This window comes from Lissotriton vulgaris, chromosome 8 (genome assembly GCF_964263255.1).
Source record: "Lissotriton vulgaris chromosome 8, aLisVul1.2, whole genome shotgun sequence".
NCBI classification, from domain to species: Eukaryota; Metazoa; Chordata; class Amphibia; order Caudata; family Salamandridae; genus Lissotriton; species Lissotriton vulgaris.
The window spans coordinates 145,693,114-145,719,056 of record NC_141696.1 but is presented as its reverse complement, the minus strand read 5'-3'; the positions used below and the strand labels follow the sequence as shown (position 1 = coordinate 145,719,056).

The 25,943-nt window shown below is 46.3% G+C and overlaps 1 protein-coding gene across 2 annotated transcripts in view; it reads left to right on the top strand.

The window, feature by feature from the left end:
* P2RY6 (pyrimidinergic receptor P2Y6) overlaps nt 1-25,943 on the top strand; it is a 351,083-nt gene that overhangs the window by 138,530 nt on the left and 186,610 nt on the right. The window contains exon 3 of one of the 2 annotated variants that reach the window (XM_086933849.1): nt 8,158-8,308. The exons of the other annotated variant lie outside the window; for it this stretch is intronic. The gene's annotated coding sequence lies outside the window, so the exon portion shown is untranslated. The remainder of the gene's footprint in view (nt 1-8,157; nt 8,309-25,943) is intronic. 2 annotated transcript variants of the gene reach the window in all.

The window sequence follows — 25,943 nt, the reverse complement described above, 5'->3', positions numbered from 1 at the left end:
CTGAGGCTGTTCCAATGCCAGCCTGGAAACCCTAACCACACAAACTCTGTGTTTGGGAATCCACGGGACCAGTTCCTGACCATTGCCCAACGGGCTAACGTGGAGATGGTGGAGTGCCCCATGACTCACATTGTCGACCCTGCTAAGACAAAGGACACGGTTCAAAACTCTGAATTAATAAAACACGTAAAAGAACACTGCACACAAAGCAACGGTGGAACACAAAACACTGCAATCAAAGCCACTACAAATTCCTCATGGGCGGATATACCGCTTGTAACATAGGGACTCCCAGCGCCCTACTTTCTGCACGCTTGCAGGCTGCATGCCTGCTTTGTAAGCCGCGGTGGCTGCCCCTATTCTGAACGAGTGGCTGGAGAACTTCTTGCCCTGGCTAAGTAGGCCTGCTCTGGAAAGACATGCAATCATGATTTTATCCAACTGGTACTTGGTGAGCGGGCCGAGGTCTGCATGGATAAGGAGGTACCCGGGCGCTGGGGGGCGGAGCGCAAGGTAGGACCTGACTAGTGAAACAGGGCCGTACCTAGAATCCCCCAGTGGGCATAACTCAATCAGTACCCCCTTTCCTGCCTGGTCTGTCTTGGACTTCCTTAGGTGTCCAAGCTAATGTCCGCCACACCCAAGGCGTCCCCTGAACTGTCACTTTTGGAGCGAGCCACAAATTCACTGATGCGAAAAGCTCCATAAAAGGCTAGGCAGAATGCTGCTGAAAACAGGGAAGCCTCAAAGGAAGAATGGGTTACAGTGGCTAGCTCATCTAGCATGGCACGGAGGATGGGGAAATCAATGGGGGATCTGCCGTCCCAGACCCTAGGCTCCTCCCTAGACCAACCCTTCAATGCTGCCCTGATGGCGAATGACTTAGCTGGGTCCTGACCCCCTCTCAGCTTGGCATCGTGGCTGACTGCGACCAGGTGACCACACACCCAGGGATTTACCTTGTCTCTTGGCGCAAACTACAAACGCCTGCACTTTATCTTCCAGAGATAACCCTTGCAGTCCCATGTCCTCCACTATTTTGTTTAATGCTGACAGGTGGCTCCCATAGCCTTTCCTCGTACCTGGGGCCAGAGATCTCTCCCCCAGGGCTCTCAACTCCTGCTCCACTCCAAGATCCGCCAGAGGGTTGGTGGGAAGGGGGTCATCTCTGCTCTCGCCCTTGGCCAGGCCGCCCGGAAACGGTCCCACTGAAAACGAGAGAGAGCATCAGCAGCCACGTTTTTGACTCCCTCTATATGACTAGCCCTAAACTCAATATTGCAGCGCAGGCTCCCTCTGGCAAGCTCCCTCAGTAAGCATAGCACCAACGGGCATTTGGCTGATTGCCCATTTACAGCCTGAACCACCGCCATGTTGTCTGACCAAAATAGGACCTTTCTGTCAGACAAGGCCTTAGGCCAAAGGTGAGGAGCGATGACAATGGGGAAGAGCTCCAGCACCGTGATGTTGGACGTGATGCCGCGCTTGCGCCATGCGTTGGGCCACTACTGTGCGCACCATTGTTCACCCAGGATTGCCCCAAAGCCTTCTCTGCCTGAGGCGTCCGTGAACATGCTGATTTCCGGACTGTCTACCCAAGGAGCCCTCCAGATCACAGTCCCGTTGAAGTCGGACAGGAACTCCACCCACATGGCCAGGTCCTTCTTCAGGCCTGGGGACAACTTGAAAAAGTGGTGTCGCTTGACAACCTTCGCGGTAGCTCTCGCCAGTCTCCTAGCAAAGACCCTACCCACAGGAATGACTCTCGCCGCAAAATTGAGTTTTCCTAGGAGGCTCTAGATGACCCCTAAAGGTGCCTTGTCTCTCCCCAGCAGATTCTGAATGTCCTGTTGCAAGGCCTGCACCTTCCCGGTAGGGAGCCTAGACACACCCTTAACTGTGTCCAACTCGATACCCAGGAAAGTGAGGACCTGCGCAGGGCCTTCAGTCTTGCCGGGTGCCAACTGCACACTGAGGTGTCTGGCCAGGTCCATAAAGCATTGGAGCCCCTCGCTGCATTCCTGCGTACCATCCCTCCCAATGAATAAGAAGTCATCCAGGTAGTGGGTCACTGCCTTGACCTTGTATTTCACTGAGAGTACCCACTGCAGGAAAGAGCTGGAAGCCTCAAAAAAGGCGCAGGAGACCGCGCATCCCATGGGCATGCATTTGTCAAAAAAGAAGTCCCACTGCCACTTGAAGCCTAAAAGGTGTTGGCTCTCCGGGTGGACCGTCAGCAATCTGAATGCTGATTCAATGTCGGCTTTCGACAACCATGCCCCAATCCCGGCCCTCCTAACAATGTCTATGGCCATGTCCAGTGAGCAGTAGGAGACAGAGCATGAGCCCTCCTCCAGCCATGAATTTACAGAGTCGCCATCGGGGAAGGAAAGGTGTTGGATCAGCCTGAAAGACCCTGGCTCCTTCTTGGGGACTACGCCCAATTATGAGAAATGGTGAGACCACAAGATCTGGGAAGGGAGGAAGCCTGAAAGGGCCTGCCACCCTCCCCAGCGCCAGCTCTCTAGCAATTTTCTCCCCGACCACCTCAGGGTGATCCCTTGCTGACCTAAGGTTATCTGCATCCCTGCTAACCCTGGGACCCAGGTAAGGGATTCTGAAGCCTTCCAGGAAGCCATCAGCTAATGCGGCCCTATCCTTGGCATTGTGATAGTCCCGCAGTAGAGGCAGTAAGCTTGACGATGGAGGATGGGCCTTTGGACATCTGTAGGCCAGCGAGAATCATCTTGGGTGGATTCTAGCTCAAGGGGCTTCTTTGCGCTAGATTGGTGGGGTCCATGACACTCTGTAGGAGTCATCTGGCTCATTGCGAGGGTAGACCACGATCAAATAAGGAGAAGGGAAAGATACGGCTCAACCATGAGCCAATCAAAACATTGTTATTACGGATAAACTCATAGTAACATCATGGCAGTAGGCCCCCCCACCCCGCAACACAAGCATGCATCCCGCAAATAACACACTACACACCAGTGTTATTAATTTGGGAAAAGCTGATGCAGGTTTATTTACATACACGTTATGTAATCATAGTGGGTTAGCTTACGGGCGATCCAAGGGCAGGCCGCATTCTCGCCACCTGCCCGCCTGATGAGCCAGGCAGCACCGTGGCGAACCACCTACGTGCTGCCCCTTATGGTAATGATTATACTCCACCCCTTGCGGGGCGGAGCGTAGCTAGGCAAGCCCCGGTTGCACAGGCCCACAACCGCCCGAAGGACTACTGGGACGCCGACACTGGTTCCAGGAACCTCCCCTGAGGCCCCTGGTCTTAGGCTCTGGCACCCTTATGTGCCCGCTGAGGTACCGTGCTGCACCTCTCTGCTTCCGGATCGCCCTGTAACTCGGCCTGCAACGATAATTAACACATTAAAAGGTTCCACTGTCCGCACCCAAACCGGACACACAGGGTGAGCGGTCGGGAGGGAAAAAGTGTGTCCTCAACGCCGAGGTCACCACAACGTGTCCGGTGCAGCAAAGAGGCAGAGAAAATGGCGAGGGGGACTTAAATACCCCTCGCCCTGCCTGCTGCACCGGACGTGACATCACAGCCTGCCCCCCTCCCCAGCTGCTCGCTTGGAACTCCTCCTGCCGAGGAAGGAGTGGGTGACCAAGATGGGGGGGTTGGGTGGGAGCCCTCTGTTACTAGAGGGCTGCCCTCTTGAGTGGCCACCGGGTGGCCTCGGGCAGCCGCATAGTAACATCATGGCAACAGGCCCCCCCCACCCCGCAACACAAGCATGCATCCCGCAAATAACACACTACACACCAGTGTTATTAATTTGGGAAAAGCTGATGCAGGTTTATTTACATACACGTTATGTAATCATAGTGGGTTAGCTTACGGGCGATCCAAGGACAGGCCGCATTCTCGCCACCTGCCCGCCTGATGAGCCAGGCAGCACCGTGGCGAACCACCTACGTGCTGCCCCTTATGGTAATGATCATACTCCACCCCTTGCGGGGCGGAGCGTAGCTAGGCAAGCCCCGGTTGCACAGGCCCACAACCGCCCGAAGGACTACTGGGACGCCGACACTGGTTCCAGGAACCTCCCCTGAGGCCCCTGGTCTTATTCTCTGGCACCCCTATATGCCCGCTGAGGTACCGTGAAGCAGCTCTCTGCTTCCGGATCTCCCTGTAACACCGCCACAGCCCGGGCAGCGACAACCTTCGCAGCCCGGGCCCCCCCACTACATAGCTTACTGTCTTTACCTGCAACCTTTCAACTGCAGTGCTTCCTGTAAGTCCAGGAGAAAAGGGTCCAACCCTACAGGTGAGAGGTGGACCCCGTCCGCCTCAAAATAGCCCTTTGTCCTCTCCTGAATCATTTCATGCCTGACGAATCCCAATCCCCTCTGCTCTGTAAACTTGCACATGGCGCTGTTGACTCTTCTCCTAGACCTCTCAATTGCTTCACAGGATTTTTCACCGAGCCATATCCTGCGTGGCACGATCTCTGGCCACCATACCTCACATTGCCACCTGCGTTTGCAGACCTCCCCCAAGTCACTCTTCATCTTGTGAAGTAAAACAGTTCGTCCTAGGTTCGTGAGATCGTTGCCCCCCAAGTGAATGACCAAGTGGTTTGGAGGGGTTCCGAGTGAGGCTAGAGATAGTTCGAGTTTATTCCTGAGGCTGTTCCAATGCCAGCCTGGAAACCCTAACCACACAAACTCTCCGTTTGGGAATCCACGGGACCAGTTCCTGACCGTTGCCCAACGGGCTAACGTGGAGATGGTGGAGTGCCCCATGACCCACACTGTCGACCCTGCTAAGACAAAGGACACGGTTCAAAACTCTGAATTAATAAAACACGTAAAAGAACACTGCACACAAAGCAACGGTGGAACACAAAACACTGCAATCAAAGCCACTACAAATTCCTCATGGGCGGATATACCGCTTGTAACATAGGGACTCCCATCGCCCCACTTTCTGCACGCTTGCAGGCTGCATGCCTGCTTTGTAAGCCGCGGTGGCTGCCCCTATTCTGAACGAGTGGCTGGAGAACTTCTTGCCCTGGCTAAGTAGGCCTGCTCTGGAAAGACATGCAATCATGATTTTATCCAACTGGTACTTGGTGAGCGGGCCGAGGTCTGCATGGATAAGGAGGTACCCGGGCGCTGGGGGGCGGAGCGCAAGGTAGGACCTGACTAGTGAAACAGGGCAGTACCTAGAATCCCCCAGTGGGCATAACTCAATCAGTACCCCCTTTCCTGCCTGGTCTGTCTTGGACTTCCTTAGGTGTCCAAGCTAATGTCCGCCACACCCAAGGCGTCCCCTGAACTGTCCCTTTTGGAGCGAGCCACTAATTCACTGATGCGAAAAGCTCCAAAGAAGGCTAGGCAGAATGCTGCTGAAAACAGGGAAGCCTCAATGGGTGAATGGGTTACAGTGGCTAGCTCATCTAGCATGGCACGGAGGATGGGGAAATCAATGGGGGATCTGCCGTCCCAGACCCTAGGCTCCTCCCTAGACCAACCCTTCAATGCTGCCCTGATGGCGAATGACTTAGCTGGGTCCTGACCCCCTCTCAGCTTGGCATCGTGGCTGACTGCGGCCAGGTGACCACACACCCAGGAATGGGATTTACCTTGTCTCTTGGCCCAAACTACAAACGCCTGCACTTTATCTTCCAGAGATAACCCTTGCAGTCCCATGTCCTCCACTATTTTGTTAAATGCTGACAGGTGGCTCCCATAGCCTTTCCTCGTACCTGGGGCCAGAGATCTCTCCCCCAGGGCTCTCAACTCCTGCTCCACTCCAAGATCCGCCAGAGGGTTGGTGGGAAGGGGGTCATCTCTGCTCTCGCCCTTGGCCAGGCCGCCCGGAAACGGTCCCACTGAAAACGAGAGAAAGCATCAGCAGCCACGTTTTTGACTCCCTCTATATGTCTAGCCCTAAACTCAATATTGCAGCACAGGCTCCCTCTGGCAAGCTCCCTCAGTAAGCATAGCACCAACGGGCATTTGGCTGATTGCCCATTTACCGCCTGAACCACCGCCATGTTGTCTGACCAAAATAGGACCTTTCTGTCAGACAAGGCCTTAGGCCAAAGGTGAAGAGCGATGACAATGGGGAAGAGCTCCAGCACCGTGATGTTGGACGTGATGCAGCGCATGCGCCATGCGTTGGGCCACTCCTGTGCGCACTATTGTTCGCCCAGGATTGTCCCAAAGCCTTCTCTGCCTGAGGCGTCCGTGAACATACTGATTTCCGGACTGTCTACCCAAGGAGCCCTCCAGATCACAGTCCCGTTGAAGTCGGACAGGAACTCCACCCACATGGCCAGGTCCTTCTTCAGGCCCGGGGACAACTTGAAAAAGTGGTGTCGCTTGACAACCTTCGCGGTAGCTCTCGCCAGTCTCCTAGCAAAGACCCTACCCACAGGAATGACTCTCGCCGCAAAATTGAGTTTTCCTAGGCGGCTCTAGATGACCCCTAAAGGTGCCTTGTGTCTCCCCAGCAGATTCTGAATGTCCTGTTGCAAGGCCTGCACCTTCCCGGTAGGGAGCCTAGACACACCCTTAACTGTGTCCAACTCGATACCCAGGAAAGTGAGGACCTGCGCAGGGCCTTCAGTCTTGCCGGGTGCCAACGGCACCCCGAGGTGTCTGGCCAGATCCATAAAGCATTGGAGCCCCTCGCTGCATACCTGCTTACCATCCCTCCCAATGAATAAGAAGTCATCCAGGTAGTGGGTCACTGCCTTGACCTTGTATTTCACTGAGAGTACCCACTGCAGGAAAGAGCTGGAAGCCTCAAAAAAGGCGCAGGAGACCGCGCATCCCATGGGCATGCATTTGTCAAAAAAGAAGTCCCCTTGCCACTTGAAACCTAAAAGGTGTTGGCTCTCCGGGTGGACCGTCAGCAATCTGAATGCTGATTCAATGTCGGCTTTCGACAACCATGCCCCAATCCCGGCCCTCCTAACGATGTCTATGGCCATGTCCAGTGAGCAGCAGGAGACAGAGCATGAGCCCTCCTCCAGCCATGAATTTACAGAGTCGCCATCGGGGAAGGAAAGGTGTTGGATCAGCCTGAAAGACCCTGGCTCCTTCTTGGGGACTACGCCCAATTATGAGAAATGGTGAGACCACAAGATCTGGGAAGGGAGGAAGCCTGAAAGGGCCTGCCACCCTCCCCAGCACCAGCTCTCTAGCAATTTTCTCCCCGACCACCTCAGGGTGATCCCTTGCTGACCTAAGGTTATCTGCATCCCTGCTAACCCTGGGACCCAGGTAAGTGATTCTGAAGCCTTCCAGGAAGCCATCAGCTAACGCGTCCCTATCCTTGGCATTGTGATAGTCCCGCAGTAGAGGCAGTAAGCTTGAAATGGCGATGGAGGATGGGCCTTTGGACATCTGTAGGCCAGCGAGAATCATCTTGGGTGGATTCTAGCTCAAGGGGCTTCTTTGCACTAGATTGGTGGGGTCCATGACACTCTGTAGGAGTCATCTGGCTCATTGCGAGGGTAGACCACGATCAAATAAGGAGAAGGGAAAGATACGGCTCAACCATGAGCCAATCCAAACATTGTTATTACGGATAAACTCAGATATTCCTCAGAAAGGGTGCCAGTGAGTCAACCAGGAGATAAAGAAACAGACGAAGGACAGTGACCCCTGCAGATAATGTACACATTCGGATTAGCACGCTCTCTGGCCCCTTTCAAACTGCAGTGACCTCTTTACTTCCAGGAAATCTTCTATTTATAGGTCCCAGGAGAACAAAGGTGTGGCGCGTTCAGCACACCCAATGGCGTGCGGACTATTTTCAGCACAATTTTGATTTGATTTCAAGATGGCAGTACTCATGGGAAACGTAAAGACACGCAATGCCTTGGGAGAGGTGGGGGGGGGGGGCGGCGCTTCGGACTATAGTGAACCTGTGCACTGGAAGGGAAACTGGAATGATGCCTTTCCTGCCGGTGATTTCCAAGTGCAGTGCTGAGGAACTAAAACAGGAAGTGTGTCCGTGCAGGCTCCCTTAGAGGGCGGGGGGGGGGGGTTGGGGTGAGCATTGAGAGGGGTGGGGGAGGCGTTGGGGGCAGGGTCATTTTCACTTCTTGACGTTGTATGCGCCATCTTGTCTTCTTTTATTTTTATTTATTTATTTATTTTTGTGTTTTGTAGAGCGCAAACTTGACCTGTGAGGGTATCATAGCGCATTACATGGTATACAGTGATGACAAAAGTACTGCCACCAAATGGTCGGTCAGACCTGTAAAGCTCCTGTGGAAGCTCCATCACTACTCCCTACCTTGAGAAAAGCATGAATACGAAGGTATGAATAATAATAATAACTATGAGAAAAATAGCAGAAGTAACAGCAGCAATCATATTACTACTATTGCTAATGAAAATATGTCTATATAGTGCTTCATAAACACTCAACCCGTTTCAACGTGCTATATACTACTGTGTTACTATTGCCCAGTTTAATGATATTCAATGTAGCACATGTTACTTTTATGGATGCCATGAGGGGACCATTGTCCTTCTCATAGGAACTTAAGATCAGCCCTTTTATAAACTGCTGAGAAGCTGCACCCTGCAGCCTAAAACTGTGTCTTCTTTACTTAATAATAATATTTTTCATACTTGAAACAAGAAAATGTTGAGCGTGGCAGAAGGTAACCGTAAAGTGCGCACCCCGAGTTTGAGGGCTTACTAAGGGCAATTGGGATTGATTTGATTTCGAGTTTTGTACAGCGCTTTTATGCCCAGAGGCGTCTTGGCGCTAGCCTATGACAACGGAATGAATCCCAAATTATTGCTGTATAGGCATGTCTTTAGGGTCACTGGTGGTATAAACTGTGTGGTTTGGTGTTACGCCTGTGAATAGGAGCAGTTGTCAGCACTGCAGGGCATAGAGTGGAGAAGCGGACATCTTTAAAGGGACATCCAGTTACTGGCGTACACATGTATTGAATTGCATTTGCCTAGTGGGATCCCTGCTGGAAAGCAACCGAGTGCAGAAAATGGCGTTTTCCCAAGTGGGTGTCTTTAGTTCCTTTCCGAATTGCAGGGCGGCAGAAGCAGTTGTGATGCTGAGGGAATCTTGTTCCAGAATTTGGGTGCATACCTTGAGAAATCACCAAATAGCAAGGCCTTCTGGAATCTAAAACCCAACCAGAAATCTTCAAATATGGCAATATTCTGCGGTCCAACACTGAGGCAGACATCAGCAAACAAAAGGATATTTCAGATTCCAAAATTAGACCACACATCTAACAAAGGGTCATTATGGAACCCAAAACCCAACCATACATTCTCAAACATGGAGTATTTTTGAATCCATAGCCCAACCACAAGTCACCATACCCATATTCTAGAACCCGAGATCCAAGCACACATTTTCAGACAAATAGGCCTTTCGTTTTGTGCATGTCCCAATATTCGGGCTGCCATAATTTCCGGTTTTCCATACGCCTACCGAAGTTGAGTTGCTTCCTGTCACAATGAGTTGATTTGAACAGGAATTCAGCAGTGAAACTGCATGTGTGCTCTATGCATTACACTAGAAATGTTTAGGTGCAACTTACAGAAAGTGGAGAGTGGACCATCCTGATGGAGAGATATGCAAGCTCTTTAATTCTCATGAGCAGGAGATGAAAATGGAGATCTTGCCATGAAAAGTGAGATAAAGTATTGTTTCCAACACAGCTGGACAGCCTCGCTTAGTGTGCGTAAAACCTGTAGCGACGAGAAATGGTGAGAGGTGGGCGCATCTTAGTGGAAAGTGGGGAGAGGATGTTTCACTTGTTTGATGTGATCAGTTTCTGTTGGATGTTCAATAAACTTTCGGGTACGGGGTACTCCAGCGTTTGGTCCACGCAGACCCAGGCCATATCCGTACTAGCTAAAGTTGCATACAAATTATCTAAATGAGAACATTTTATAGTTAACCTGGAAAAGTAGCATGAATCAGGAATCTTTGGACCAAAGTCGAATCACCCTGTTTCAGCTTGCAAGGCACGTTTGGCTATAAGAGACTAAAAACTTGGAAGAGATGGCACTGCCAAAGTCGAAAATACGCATACACACTTTCCCAGACTCACATGCACAGCCAAGCCCCCAAAGGAGCACTACAATCAGGCACACTTTCGGGTCAATATTGTTAAACTAACCCAACCTGTATAGGGCTCCCTTTTCTGGCAATAACAAATTGCCAGAAAAGTTCGATTTTCACTTTTCGATATAGTTCGCACTCGACTTGTTCAACTCTTCACCATTGTTTTTTTTCCCCTTGTTTGATTCCTTTTGGGTCCCTGGTTCCCTTCTGTTCACTGGTTCCTTTAGCCTTTAATGGTGAATCCTGTTTCATGACCTTCTTCTCAATTTGTCTCATTGTCTTGGCCTCCTCTTTTCTAGTGGTCATGATTTTCCATCTTCCGCTCCTGCATGGGGTCTGCGGTACACTGAGTTTTCCCCAAAACATCCTGCAAGAATCTCTCTCTCTCTCTTTCTCTCTCCCTTCTCTTTTTTGTTTAGTCTGGTTTTTTTTTACATCCGTGGTCAAGTGCAAGGGGTTAATTCGACCTCTAATCCTCGCCTAACTTGGTAAATGAAGAATGTACAGACTAAGCCCTATCTGTATCACATTCAGTGAAGGTTAATGCAAGAATTCAAAGGTTGTGTGATAGTTAATAAGGACCATCTAAATGTTCAACCCCTACTCGCAGAAATATACGTTCCCTCATGCAGAGGGAAGACTCTCAAGATACCTTTTCCAAAAATATTGGACTTTGCTATTTGGACAACATCTGCAAAAATGGAGCAAAGAAATCGAATGATTACAAAAACATTGATCTGAAACTTACACAAGCTCTTCAGTTGAGTCACCCTTTAAATCCCCAAGCAAATATTGTGTTGTACTTTATTGGACTTCCAGAGCAAAGCAATGTTTTGCAATGTTATATTTCTAAAGCTGTTTTACTCTGACACCTCTTGCCCAGAGTCCACTGTTAAACAGTTCAAATCAGGGGTTGTGAAACAACCAATTGTTCAGGAAAAACATACCAATATTGCACTTCATATAAGCTTATGTTTCAATTCCTTCATTGAATTGTTTATTTCACTTTACTAATAGAAAAAATACTACTATCCAATAACTAATATTCTGTCACACATTTGGCATACTCACTCAACTCATGTACAAACAGTAGGGGTTCTATAAACTGTATTCACCTCTACCAGGGATCTAGAGCAGTGCTTCCCAAACTTTTCAGAAACATGACCCAATTTTTAGAATGACACCTTTCACAGCCCACCTAGCTTTAAAGGACCTGAGGTAGGCGAGTTCTTTTAATGTACCTAAAGCGATGTGTGGCAGTGTACTGCTATTTACAGACAATATGTTTTACATTGAAACAGCCACTACATTTACACAGATGTACAGTTTTTTTGATTAAACTATAGTGCAAATGATAATGTATGGGAATCAGGTTTCAGTGAATATTTATTGTTTGTGCTTCGCTAAGTAAAGTGCCATTATTCTTTATTTGTTTTGATCCTGTTTAAATCTTTGTTTCCATCACTTCAGAATTACAAAAATAGTGCTTCATGTTTGCTTTCCTAACTGCTGAATGTGTACAGTTAATTTACAGGTATTTACATTTTGTTGTGTGTTACAAAAAGTGCCATCCTCCAGCCTTTCCTGTCACACTTCCTGTACCCCAGCAAGACTGTCACATAATTCACTTTACTTTTCGGTCTCTGAATGCAAAGTGAGAGGTTGTTTATAAACACAAATGCTCATGATAAACAAAAATCTGCACTGATTTGTATGAAGACATAGTGTGACCTTTGTTTTCTGTCTTTGAAGCACAGCAAATGTGACAAGATAAACACAGTATTTAAAAGTGTCTTTATTTATTGCTTGGACTTTCCCAATCCATCGGTGGGTCACGACCCACAATCTGGGTAGCACTGATCTAGATTGCACGCTTTTAGGATTGAAAATGTCTCATCCATCAGAGGTTTTTAAAAAAGGGAAGGCAATTGGTCGCTATATCATCTAGCATTGTCTTGATTATTAATTTTATTACATTTCAGCATTTGAAATTCAACAAAATTGGTTAATTTAATCAAACAGTTAATTTCATAGACTAAAACTAAATATAGGGGACTGTTAACTCCCTCTTTTCTGCCACATGTTAATACGCTATTTACGTATATCACTAAATAATAACTCTATTAGGAAAAAACATTATCTTTTAAATTCTCCCACCGAGCCATAGCATCATCGTTAGGAGAATAAGACATTGGTTGATTGCTTAAAAGAAGTCAAATTCATACTAGGAAACAAAATATTAGGAACTGACTCCTCCTCGATTCGACAGATAATACATTTCAGAGTTTTTTCACCATAGTAAGCCAATTTACATCAACAATAAGCACTTCTACCTGGCCGCAGCAAATCTTCGGGAACCTGTTCAGATCCACAATTCTTGAAAATCTAGCCAGTATCTCTTATTTATTTATTTATTTATTAAGCAATTTGTAATGCGCAGACTAAACCCGAAGGTATCAAGGCGCCTATCAAAATCAAAAAACAGAAAATATACAGAAAATAGAGTGCCACTAATGCAGAATGCCACTAGGGGTATGCAAGTATGAAAAGATGGGTCTTGAGCGCAGATCTAAACGTTTGCAGAGAGGGGCTAGATTTTACTTCTAGAGGGAGGGCATTCCACCACTTGGGTGCCAAAAAGGAAAAGGCCCTACCTCCCCATCTTACTTTTCTGACACGGGGCACAGAGAGAAGGAGTCTCTGAACCTTTTGGTAGGTAAAATTCATATTTGAAAATGGAAAATACAATGTAACATCAAGAGCTTAGAGAAGAAGACGTATGTGTAGCTAGGTCTTAACCTCACATTAAGCAGGTTTGAAGATTGTCTTGTATTATTCGTGTTGGAAAGTTATTAAAGTTAGAGTTTAGTCTCAACGAATGCCAGGTCCTTCCATTCCAGCCCCTTTGTTCTCCCTACACAGTTTGATGGATATGTACAGGTAACATTTTGCTCAAAATCTAAGTGTATCATAGCGCTACTCTGTTATCCCATTGTATGATAGTAAGGCTCTATAACTTGTGAAACTAATAAAAACGTTTATTTTTTTTAAACAACGATTGTCTGGTTTGAGAGCGCTCCAATTTATAGGACATCTTTAGAGATTGAAAATATGTCACCCTACTGCTCCCTAGAAGTGGGTGATTCCATGTGGCACGAGAGACAACCACATCAAGCGCATAGAAGCGCCTTTTGTCGTTGTCCCTTATGTCCCGTTTAATAAATGTCTCTTTGATAGAAGAATCCGCATTACCAATGTTCATGCCCAAATCGTTACCAGAGCACCTATAATCTGTAAGGACTGACAAAGCAGACCTTCCCAGCGAATACCAAGGTGAGCCCCTGATTGGACATGTGTACTTTTAGAATCTCAGCTTAGCATAGACCAGACCTTGTTAGCTCGCAGACCTGTCTCAAAGCCCATTGAGGTACTGGGTTTTTCGGAACCAATAATATTACAATAACTCAGCGGTGTCAGGGCAACACCCAGAGACCCCGGATTCCCCTGTCTTGGCAAACAGAGACACGGTATACTTCTCGATGACGTCAAAGACCAAAGTTTATTGGTTGCAACCAGGGACAGAGGTCTACGAAGTACAGACGGGTAGTTCGACAGAGACTGCACCATCTCAATGAACAAAACTCAGTCTTTTATGCCGAAAATTACGCCTCTGGCAACATCACAATTTACATTTGGTGCATACAAACTGACCAATGAACAAGTAGCATTTCAAAAAGTAACGAATGACGACAGTCGAAGTTAATCCCACTTTCCGTTGTCCAGCCCACAAAAACGATCGCACACATGCTTGGTTTCCTGTTCAATCAGGCCGGACAAACCCATCATAAAACCTTCAACCCAGATCGATGAACATGTCGTAAAGGAAAGGCAGAAACAGATGGAAAGGAGATAGAGGAGTGGGAACGGTGTGCCATAAAATCAGACACGTCCTGTTCTTTGATCTTTATCAGGCCAGCTGCTGAACAAGGAACTGGCTCAGCAAGATTCGCCCCAGGCGAGGAGTCAGTTCGGCCAGGTCAACCAAAAGTCAACTAAGGCGTACGTGTCAAGGACTCATTCGGCCACAATTATCGGGCCTATGTTAGGGCAACCACACAAGATGGCTGCCACATACAAGATGGAACCCAAGGGTTCAGACTAAATCCTCGAATACAGAGTGTTCTCCTATATCGACTCATACGAAAACACTCAGACACATTATACTCGCCATTTGCGGTCTATTGAGACCAAAACCGTCCATTTCCGACGATCTTTATGAATCGGGTTTCGGAACTATCGAACCCAATTCGGGACCACGGAACCACAGACCCTCCTTTTGCCCTATCATAAGCAACAAACCCAGACCCATTTTAATCTGAATCCGGATCTATATTCATCAGGTCATCGATATGCTTCTGTAGCATCTTCTTATTACTATGCATTTCTCTCCGGACAGGTTTCCGTACGCACAAAGTAGCACAAAAGCTACAAATTGCTGGAGAACACGGTACACAAAGACAAAACATGAACAGAGTCGCTAAAACCATCCCAATGACCATCAAAATCTTCCAACCCCAAGTGGATATCAATCCCCATAACCATCCCATCAGAGACCAATCCCCTTTGTCCAGATGGACAGAATCGGAGATTTTATGCAATTTGGAAATGGCCTGGAGGACTGACGGAGCATTGTCAGGAATAAAAACGCAGCAACTCGATTGAATCAATCTACATACTCCACCTCGATCTGCCAAGATAACGTCTAGGGCAACTCTATTCTGAAGTGTCATAAGTCTATCCGACTGGAGCTCAGCAGTCAAGTTACCAAGGGCACCAGCAGTTTCCACTATGGTGGACTCTACCACTCTTGTAAGCTGACGAATGTTCCTACTATTAGCCATAGGTCCCCAGAACGGCAGAAAACCCTTAAAGAAATCACCCAATTCTTGTCCTGCAGTGTCTTCTTGACTAAAGACACCTCTAGCAATTCTCGTCTTGTGGTAATCTGCCGCAGCTGTAAAAGTGGGGGGTAACAGAAAGGAAACAAAACATGTGCCCGAGAAGTCGGGGGGCAACCATGTATACGCTTTGTCATAGCAAATAAAGTAGGTACCCTGAGCAGCTAAGAACGCCGGAGAAGACTGAGACGGAAATACATAAGTCTCAGCGCAAACGCTCTTCCCTAACTGAGCCTTCGGATTCTTACCATTACCCTGGAGACAAAAGTAGCCCTTATGGGGCACTATCCAGATCGGTGGAGGACTTTTCGCTTGCTGGTTAATGCTCAGACTAACTCCATATCCAGTAACGTTCCAACCACTATATGGTTGCCTCTCATCTTTTGGAATAGTCTCTACTGCATTAGTCCCTTTAATCATGTCGATTATACTTTTCGCTATAGGACTATTCTTCGGGTTGTCTTTCGGTGAACGTAAGGGGTCAACACTGTGGGCATATATAAACATGGTTCTATAAGCTCGAATCGAACCATTCAAACTAAAGGGTAAGACCAAATAAGGAATACCTTTATCGGTTGTATGAGGCATCAAACCACAAATCCAGCAATTCATCGTATTAATCACTAACTGATGCTGGTGCAAAAGCTGTATGAAGGAATTATTAGAGAATTCCTTACGTCTGACTACCTCATATTCAGGCAAAGGGTGGAAAGAATGAGAGGAAACAGTAGGTGAAGGTGTAGGTTGCACAGTGGAATTAGACGTCATTTTAAAAACAAATGCTACATAACCAACTATGAAAATTACGAAACTCAATGGCAAAAGTATGCAGGGTATCAAAAAACACTTCTTCAACATTATTTTGCATATACGTTTTCTAAAAGTCAGTGTCTGCACAGGTCTCTCCAACTCAAAGAAATCCATCCTAAACTAAAGTTGCTGCCCGCGGTGGTTGGTTGATTCTGATTGAGAGTGCGTCTGCCAACCCAAGAAGACTGCCTTGAACCAACAGGATCCGGACCTAGTGTCCAAGACTGGTAGCAACCGCGACCCTAGCAGCAAGAACCGGATGGCAGTTCAGAAAAAACTAAAATAAGTAGATCCTTGGTGGAGAGTTAACCTGCAAACAGTAAAAAAAAATCAACTTTATTAATTTTTATTTGTCCTGAATTCTCGATCTCAAATTGTATCTGTTACTTCCAGGTAACTCCTGATCGGCAAACAAAAGATGAGGCTCAGTAGTGTCCAATCGGTCTGCAGAAGGTACTGATGCTTGCAAAAGTCGATCACTTTCCTGTTCTGAGTTAGTCCCAATCAAACGAGCATCACTGAACGTTACAAACTTCGGAATTGTCTCGGTCTCAGAATCTGCGAGACCATCCTGTACCCACTTATCATATGGCAAAGGTAAGGGTGCTTTCTTCGTGTGGGAGCCGTGGATCCAGTGGCGTTTCCCACGTACTCGCACCGCAGATCTCGTCGACAGAAGGACCTGAAAGGGTCCAGTCCAGCGGGGCTGCTCGTTTTTAGTACGCTGAAAGTTCCTGATGAAGACCCAGCTACCAGGTTCAATCTCGTGGCCTGGATCTTCTGTAGCTTGTGGAAGAGTATCATGTACCTGTTGGCGTAAAACACTCATTTTAGTTGTTAATTCACGCAAGTAGTCAAGCAAAACAGGATATTTGAGGTCACTAAACCTCGTCGGTCTTGGTACGCCCCAAATATTCGCCGGGCGACCAAACACAACCTTATACGGACTCAAACCCATTCGTGACTGCACAGTCATTCGGGTGGACAAAAGTGCTAATGGCAAAGCGTCTGGCCATTGTAAACCAGTGCTTTCTTGAATTTTGGCCAATTTAAGCTTGAGAGTGCCATTATAGCACTCGACTAAACCAGCTGATTGGGGGTGATTTGCAGCGTGGAATTTCTGTCTAATTCCGAGACCCTCACATACTCTATTCATCACATGACCCACAAACTCACTTCCGTTATCACTCCAAATGATTCTCGGCAAACCAAATCTCAGAAAAAATTCTTTTATCAAAACTTTTGCAGTGGACAAAGCAGTGTTGTCCTTAAGGGGGTAAGCTTCTACCCATCTAGAAAAGGAGCAAACAACCACTAACACATATTTCAAGTTGTTGCATCTCTCCATATGGATAAAGTCTTGCTGCAAAGCCTCAAACGGATACGTAGGAGGAGCAAAATGACCAGCTGGTGTTGGAGTTCCCTTACCAGGATTATGCATCAAACACACCATACAGTTCTTGACTAAATTCTCTGAACATCTGGGTATTCCCACATTCTGCCAAACCGGAGCCAACAATTTGCAAACACACATGCTCTCGTAAGTGCAATTAATTCCGCCGCCTGCGCAGAATTTTGCGGGATACGTGCAGCTTCGACAACTGTATATAAAGTCATCACAGCATATGCTGCAGTTGTATCACCGTTTGGTAGTTTAAAACACGAACCGTCAACCCACAAAGCATCATTGCAATCAGGAAGAGGAGTATCCCTTAAATCTATTCTCCCTTTGGTCTCTTCTTCTGTTCTCAAGAAACAATCATGTTGTTCTTCGCTATCATCGTTTGTCTCAAGCGAAATCGGCAACAACGTAGCCGGGTTTAGAGTATTGCACCTCTTGATGTGCACATGGCTTGCTAACAATGTAAGTTCATACCCTGACAACCGAGCACTAGTCAAGTGCTGTGTCTTCGTATGATTCAACAAGGTATCCACTGCATGTGGAACCATAACCACTAGCATATTATCCATAACCAAACCAGCAGACTGTTGAATCGAAACAGCCGCTGCTGCAGTTGCTCTCAAGCAACTCGGCAACGCTCTGGCTACAGGATCTAATGTTGACGAAAAGTACGCACATGGGCGTTGCTTCCCGCCAAATTGTTGAGTCAGAACTGATAATGCACATCCCTCTCTCTCATGGACATATAATGTGAAAGGCTTACTGTAGTCGGGAGTACCCAACACAGGAGCCGAACACAACGCATTGCGTAACTCAGAAAAACTCTTTCGACATTCCTCAGTCCAAGGAATCGGATTTGGAGTATCCTTAACCGTCAAGGCTATCAAAGGTTTCGCTAGAAGGGAAAAATTTGGGATCCACTGTCTGCAGTAGGACGTAATACCCAAAAACGCACGTACTTCTCTCTGTGTAGTAGGGACACTCATTCTTGCAATAGTCTGAATTCTTTCTGGGGTCAGTTTCCTTCCCTCCTTCGATAAGAGGTGACCTAGATAGGTAACTTCTTGGCGACAGAATTGCAGTTTCGAGAGAGAAACTTTATGATGGCATTCAGACAAATGAGACAACAAGGACACAGTGGCATCCTTACATATGTCTTCGGTATCAGCAGCGACCAACAAATCGTCGACATACTGAATAAGGGCTGCACCTTCAGGTAAGGTCAGCAAGTCAAGTTGCGTCTTCAGAGCTTGACTATAGATAGATGGACTCTCGCAATTACCTTGAAGAGCACGCTTAAAGCGGAAACTTCGTCCTCCTAAAGAGAATCCAAAAATATCTCTACTCTCTATGGCAATCGGGATGCTAAAGAAAACATTCTTTAAATCGATCACTGAAAACCAAGTAGCAGAAGCCGGAATCAATGTCAATAATGCAGTAATGTCGGGTAGAACAGGGAACTGTGGAACAACAATGTTGTTCACTGCACGAAGGTCGATAACAAACCTATATACAGGAGGCTGTGAAGGATCAGTTCTCTTCAGGACAGGCAAAACCGGACTATTACACACATTACCTCTAGTCTCTTCGATAACACCCTTGTCAATCAGATCATAAATGATCGCCAAAAGAGCTCGTTCACCATCACTTGAAATACGATATTGCGGGATGCGTGGTAACTGAGCATTCACTTTCAGAGTCACGACATATGGAGGAATGTCTAACAGGCCCACATCATTTGGACCCGTAGCCCATAACGAATCTGGCAACAAAGACAATTCGGATGGGAGACAATCTTTCGAAATATATATCGGAGAGATTACATTCTCACCCAAAGTAAGATGTACTCCTGACGGAGAACAGTACAAAGTCGCATACAATCTCTTCAACAGGTCAAGGCCTAGCAAGTTCTCATTACAACCTGTATTCAAAAGAAGGGGTGCTTCAAACCTACGAGGACCAACAGAAAGAGGCAATGGAACGGAAATTGGATTCATAACGGGGGCGCCAGAAAAACCTACAGAAACATTATTAAAGCCAGACAAAGGTGCGCCAGGGAGTTTGGAATGTATAATAGAACTCTTCGTAGCACCAGTGTCTAGCAGAAAAGGCTCCGACACACCTGATGCAATCACTTCCACGTAAGGTCCACTCTGATCCACCGGAACTAAAACAACTCCCTCTCTTTGTCCATGGCTGTCCTAACAATCATTACCGTGCTCTCTCTCGTCTTCAACATAGTAATCATCTACATAGTACTGTGTAGCCCTACCAGACGAATTCTGCTGTTGATCGAAACTGTTAATTGAATTCTGCGGAGGAAAAGGGCGCGCAATCTGTCCGCGACCTCTACCTCTAGGCGCTTGTTGAGCACCTCTACCTCTAAAACCAGGAGCACTATTCGCACGTTGCAACAAAACCGGACAACTGTTCTTATAATGGCCCTCTTCTCCACAATGCGCACACTGATTAGGCCCATACGGAATACGCTGTTGTTGAGGAGTCTCGTCTCTTTGCGAGTTCCTCGAATACTGTGGTGATTGCTGATAATCACGCTGATTATTAACACGGGGTGGATAAGCTTGTTGTAGAAGAACTTTAGTCTTCAATTCTTTAGTCTTCTTGTCCGCTTTCTCTAACTCATCCTTACGCCTATTCTCGTAGTATTGAGCCGTAGTAAGAATCTGGGCCGAAGTAGAAACAGGCCAAGCACTCTCAGAATCCTTCAACTTAGTACACAACTCAGGAAGAAGATTGTGCACGAATTTATCAACGAATAATCTCTGGCCACCCTCAGTAGCCATATCCTGTCCACTATGATCAACAAAAGTTTCCTCGAAACGCGAGAAAAAGTCCGAAACGGACTCGTCTTTCTTCTGCTTACAAGCTGACAATTTTTCCCAATTAACACGGACTTTGGGCATTAAAGTCTTCATGAAAGTGATAATTCTACCAGGAAGTTCAGCAATAACATCTTCAGGCTTAGCACCTTCAACTTGTCTATCGTTCGCTGCAACAAGATTCACCCATGAACCGCCCCAATTCAACATCATGATCTGTATGTCGAATGACATTCCAGATGGACTGTGGGACAACATTCCCAAACAACATATCTATATCCGCCAAATTCATAACGCACAAACTCACAGTTTGCGTAAGTTCTTTATAATATCCAGCAGGATTCTTTCTCGGATCTGGTAAAGTCTGCTTAAGCGCTAGAACTTCTGCACGTTTCCATGGAACATGAACCCACACTCGCTGAAAGTGCGCAACAACAGGTGGATGAGCAGCAGCATCAGCGGGTCTCCATACCGGAGGAACCTCTAGCATCGGATATTGCGCGCATGTCTCCTAACTGATGGATCTGGCTCAAACAGTCATTCAGTAGGGACATCGCTACGGAGTGACAATAACGTCGATACCGCTTTCTCAACATCGAGCAAACTCACAATCATTCCTTTAGCAAAATCTGAACGTAATCGGGACAATTCTACAGGAACTCTGCCCAATTCGTCCATCCATTGTTCATGGAGGAACGCACACATAAGCTCAAAAACATAACGTTGCTTTGGTGCTTCCCATTGTCGGAAAACATCCATAATACCTTCTAGATCATACTGGGACTTATACGTCACCCATCTACGCGCCATATGATCCAAAACTACTCTCTCATCCGTATCGGGCAATTGGCTACGCAACTGTCTACGCTCACTTACAGGAGACATACCCATCTGTCCCAACAAAGGAGTTAGAAAATTAGAAAAGGCAGCGGTCATCCGCTGTCTAGGAGAAGGAGCAGTCGGAAGAACAAGAGGAGACAAAACAGTGGTAGCAGGATCCATAGTCGGAACAGGCATAGAAACAGTAGTAGCAGGAAGAGACAAGGTTGGCAACCCTTGAGAAGGCTGCGCATAGGGAACAACAGCCAACGAAGAAGCTGGATGTGGAGAAATAACAGGAGGCAAAGCAATAGGTGCTTGAGCAGTCACAACCGGTGGTTGCGGTGCCGTAGCATTCTGCACATAAGGTGGTGGTGAATTCAACAAATGCGACATCAAAGGGTCTTTCACAAGATTCTTTCCGTCTTTCTGCTCTTTAGCCGGCAAGACTGGGTAGCATCTGTCTACCGCTAACTTCCTCACTCTAAGCATCTGCTCGCTGTCTTTCTCTTCTTCATCATCTCTGTATGCAACAGCAGCCTGCACCATTGACATACCCTTTCTATTCTTCTTCGCTAACTTAATTTCTTTCTGTTTGGCCTCTTTGCGCCATATGCGGAAAGAGTCAAACATCGCCGGCCGGGCTTTCTTCTTGAACAACCTCACCTCGAGGTTATCTAGTATTTCAGTTTCGAAACTACCGTAACGGGGCCACTGTAGGACACCGTCACTCTTCGTATATTTTACCCAAATCTCGTTGTAGCTAATAGGACCTACACCATGCTTAACGTACAACTCGTATGTAGGAGTTCCGATCGGAGGAACCGGACACAAATCCTCTAACCGGGAATCCCTCAAAGTACCACAACTAAACAAATTCCTAAGACTGCTAAAACCAGGCATCTTGCTCACTAGTCTAGCTTCAAACAACAAGGGTAATCTAAAATCGATAAGCTCGTGAATACACAAATCCCTTGGCTTTGGGGCCTGCAGGTACCAAATCAAAGCTATCCACTAAAGGATACAAAATAAACTAAGGACTAGGAGACGCTCCGTTTATACTTAACTGAGTTGTCGATGGCGTCACCAGAAGACCCGTTAATCGTCTCGCTCTACAATCGTCTAAGGCTCCAAAACAGGGCGACAGTCAGGGCAGCAGTCCTTCGTAGCCGTCGGGACGCGGGAAACCTCGCAGCAAAGACTTTCGGACCCCGGTGACATACAGGGGTCGATGAAGTGGCTGGCCTTCCTCCAGAATTTTCACACGAAGCTTCTCACGAACCTCTGGCTTGGACCGGTACCGCTGAAGTCGCCCCACGTGGGGCGCCAATTGAGGTACTGGGTTTTTCGGAACCAATAATATTACAATAACCCAGCGGTGTCAGGGCAACACCCAGAGACCCCGGATTCCCCTGTCTTGGCAAACAGAGACACGGGATACTTCTCGATGACGTCAAAGACCAAAGTTTATTGGTTGCAACCAGGGACAGAGGTCTACGAAGTACACACGGGTAGTTCGACAGAGACTGCACCCTCTCAATGAACAAAACTCAGTCTTTTATGCCGAAAATTACGCCTCTGGCAACATCACAATTTACATTTGGTGCATACAAACTGACCAATGAACAAATAGCATTTCAAAAAGTAACGAATGACGACAGTCGAAGTTAATCCCACTTTCCGTTGTCCAGCCCACAAAAACGATCGCACACATGCTTGGTTTCCTGTTCAATCAGGCCGGACAAACCCATCATAAAACCTTCAACCCAGATCGATGAACATGTCGTAAAGGAAAGGCAGAAACAGATGGAAAGGAGATAGAGGAGTGGGAACGGTGTACCATAAAATCAGACACGTCCTGTTCTTTGATCTTTATCAGGCCAGCTGCTGAACAAGGAACTGGCTCAGAAGGATTCGCCCCAGGCGAGGAGTCAGTTCGGCCAGGTCAACCAAAAGTCAACTAAGGCGTACGTGTCAAGGACTCATTCGGCCACAATCATCGGGCCTATGTTAGGGCAACCACACAAGATGGCTGCCACATACAAGATGGAACCCAAGGGTTCAGACTAAATCCTCGAATACAGAGTGTTCTCCTATATTGACTCATACGAAAACACTCAGACACATTATACTCGCCATTTGCGGTCTATTGAGACCAAAACCGTCCATTTCCGACGATCTTTATCAATCGGGTTTCGGAACTATCGAACCCAATTCGGGACCACGGAACCACACCATGGGACAGCTTGAAAATTGAAGATATAACACTGATATGAAAAATATTACAAGGATTTGTTTCCCCACGTCTGCTGACAGGAAATAAAAGTTGAAACACATGCTTTGTGTTGGTTTGAACTTTGCTTCCTCCCAAGAGCTCAAACAGTGCTAAGACTTAATTGAAATTTCCTTTTTGGGCAATCCTCATAAAACTAGAGAAAGCAATAAGCAAAGCATAAAACGTGGTTAAGGAGAATAACAGAAGTTAAGAAGATTAAATAAAAAATAAATAGCATTAAGTCATAACCACCTTGTATTTTTTACCGATACATATAGTCTTGTTTTCTCTATAATGATTGAATTTTCTATTGTTTAATTTCATACATGTGATCTCTATATCGATGAAAGCTCTTGGTTGAGAGGGCAAAGAAAAGAAAAGAGAAAATGAGAGAAAGGGAGGAAAGATATTGTATTGTATTGTAATTGCATTTATATAGCGCTTACTACCCCTGATGAGGCGTTGAAGCGCTTTTTCGGCGAGTAGTAGGCTACTCCGGGACCCATATAGGATTAGTGTTGAATTAGTATAGTGAAACATGCGAGTACATATTAAGTGGTGGATAGGTTAGTCAGTTATTTGGATTTGGAATGATAGCAGAAGGATAGAGGAGGACAAAGGTTTGTATTTATTTATCACTTGTTGACGCATTCAGGAAGCCTTTAAAGGATTATTTATGAATTAATATGGTGAAATATGAAGTCATTTCAGTGGTGGATATTAGTCAGTTACTTGGAGTGAAAAGGATAGCTGAGGGATAAAAGGGGAACAAAGATTTGCATTCCTATAGCACTTGTTACCCCTGATGGGTGTTGAAGCGCTTTTCTGGCGAGTAGCACGCCACTCCGGAACCCATAAAGGATTACTGTTGAAAACTAGTATAGTAAAAAAAAAATATGAAGTAATTTGAGTAGTGAATATGTTATTCAGTTATTTCGGTAGTATATTAGTTTAGTTTAATATGGAATTTGAGAAGTGAACATGTTAGTCTGTTAATTTCGATTGAAAAGGATAGTGGAGGGATAAAAGAGTGAAAGATGTTTTCTTTTTAGGTCTTAGCAATAGGAGGAGGCTTTTGGATGAGTAAAAATTAGTTTTGGAGGGGAGGACCCAGAGGAAAGAGTTTAGAAAGGTTTGTTTTAGGGGATCGGTATAGTAAAAGAGGTGTCAGATGATGCAAGGAGGGGTAGAGTAGGAGAGAGTCTAGAAAGGGTTATTTTGGCAATCATAGTAGTGGTATGGGGTTTGGGATAAATGAGAGAGTGGATGTAGAGGATATATTGATAGATGTATAGGATGAGAGATAGGGTAGTGCATTGGAAGGAGTAGTAGAAGAAGTTTGAGATGAGTCAGAAGGTTGGGCTAGAAGATATATTGAGCGAAGTATAGGCTGAGAAAATAGGGTAGTGGTTTGGAAATGCTAAATTAGAAGAAAGTGATAAATATATAGATACATAATTACATTGAAAGTATATAGATACATAAAGGAGGTAAGTATATGTAGATTAAATATATTGATAGAGGCACAGGATGAGAAATAGGGTAGTGCTTTGGATATGCTTTTTCAGGAGAAAAGTAACAGACACACAGATCCAAGTACATGGGCGGTACATAGATGCACAATGGAAGTATGTGGAGAAGTGTGGCTCAATGATTAGAGCGGCAGACCCTGATGCAGAGGTCTAGCCCGGGACCAGGGTTCAATTCCCCACCTTGCGGGTCTTGGGCTCAAAATTCCACGGACCTGATAATTCTCGTCTCAGTGCCTATTCCAATCATGGAGTCCCACTCTGCAACTCTGGGCAATGGCTTACTTAATCTCCACAACGGCCCCCACAACGCTAAGGATGCCTGGCCTCCACCTTGGGGGTGCCCAGGAGTGGATGCCTCACAGGGAAAGCCAGGATGGGTTCCACAGCGGTATTCGTACAAGCGCCTTGACGCCCTTGCGGGTGAGTAGTGCGCTATACAAGTATCAATTTACATTTACATGTAGACCAAAGATGATTTTTATTTATTTATTATTATTATTTTTTCTCTCAACAACATCATTATTTTACATGTTTATACAAAGTAATACACAAAGATAGGTACATATCTATAGTGAAAAAAAATGATTGTATATAGAGGGATATGCTGTAAATTTCTGTTTGCGTATGGTGCTTATGTGGGGAACAGCCAAATCTAGATTAGTGTTCTGAAGATAAGGTGGTTGTTGGTTGACCTTATGTCGGGGGGTAAAGAGTGCCATAGTCTGGCTGCTTGAACAGGGAAGGATGTGCCACACTTGGTTTATTTCTTGTATGGTGGGATTTTGAGGCGAGATGCTCCTTTAGAGCGGAGGTTCCTTTGTTGAATGTGTTTGGTGATTTTATTCCTGATGTCCCATTCTATGTATTTCTTTGTGGGTGATACAAAGCAGCTTGAACGTGCATCTTCTGGCAACTGGTAACCAATGCAGGGCTTTGAAGGCAGGGGAGATGTGGTCTCGCGGTTTGATATGCAAGAGTAGTCTGGCAGCCGAGTTCTGAATCCGTTGTAGTCTTTTCATGGTCGTTAAAAGTGATCCGCGGTAGAGGCTATTGGCGTAATCGAGTTTGAATAGAACAAGGGAGATGGTAGGTTGGACCTTGTGTGGAAATCCCAAATGAGGGAAAATTTGTCGCAGCGTTTTTAGTAGCAAAGCTTGATCTTGCTAGTTTATCCACTTGGGCATTCATCGACAGCTTGGAGTCCATGG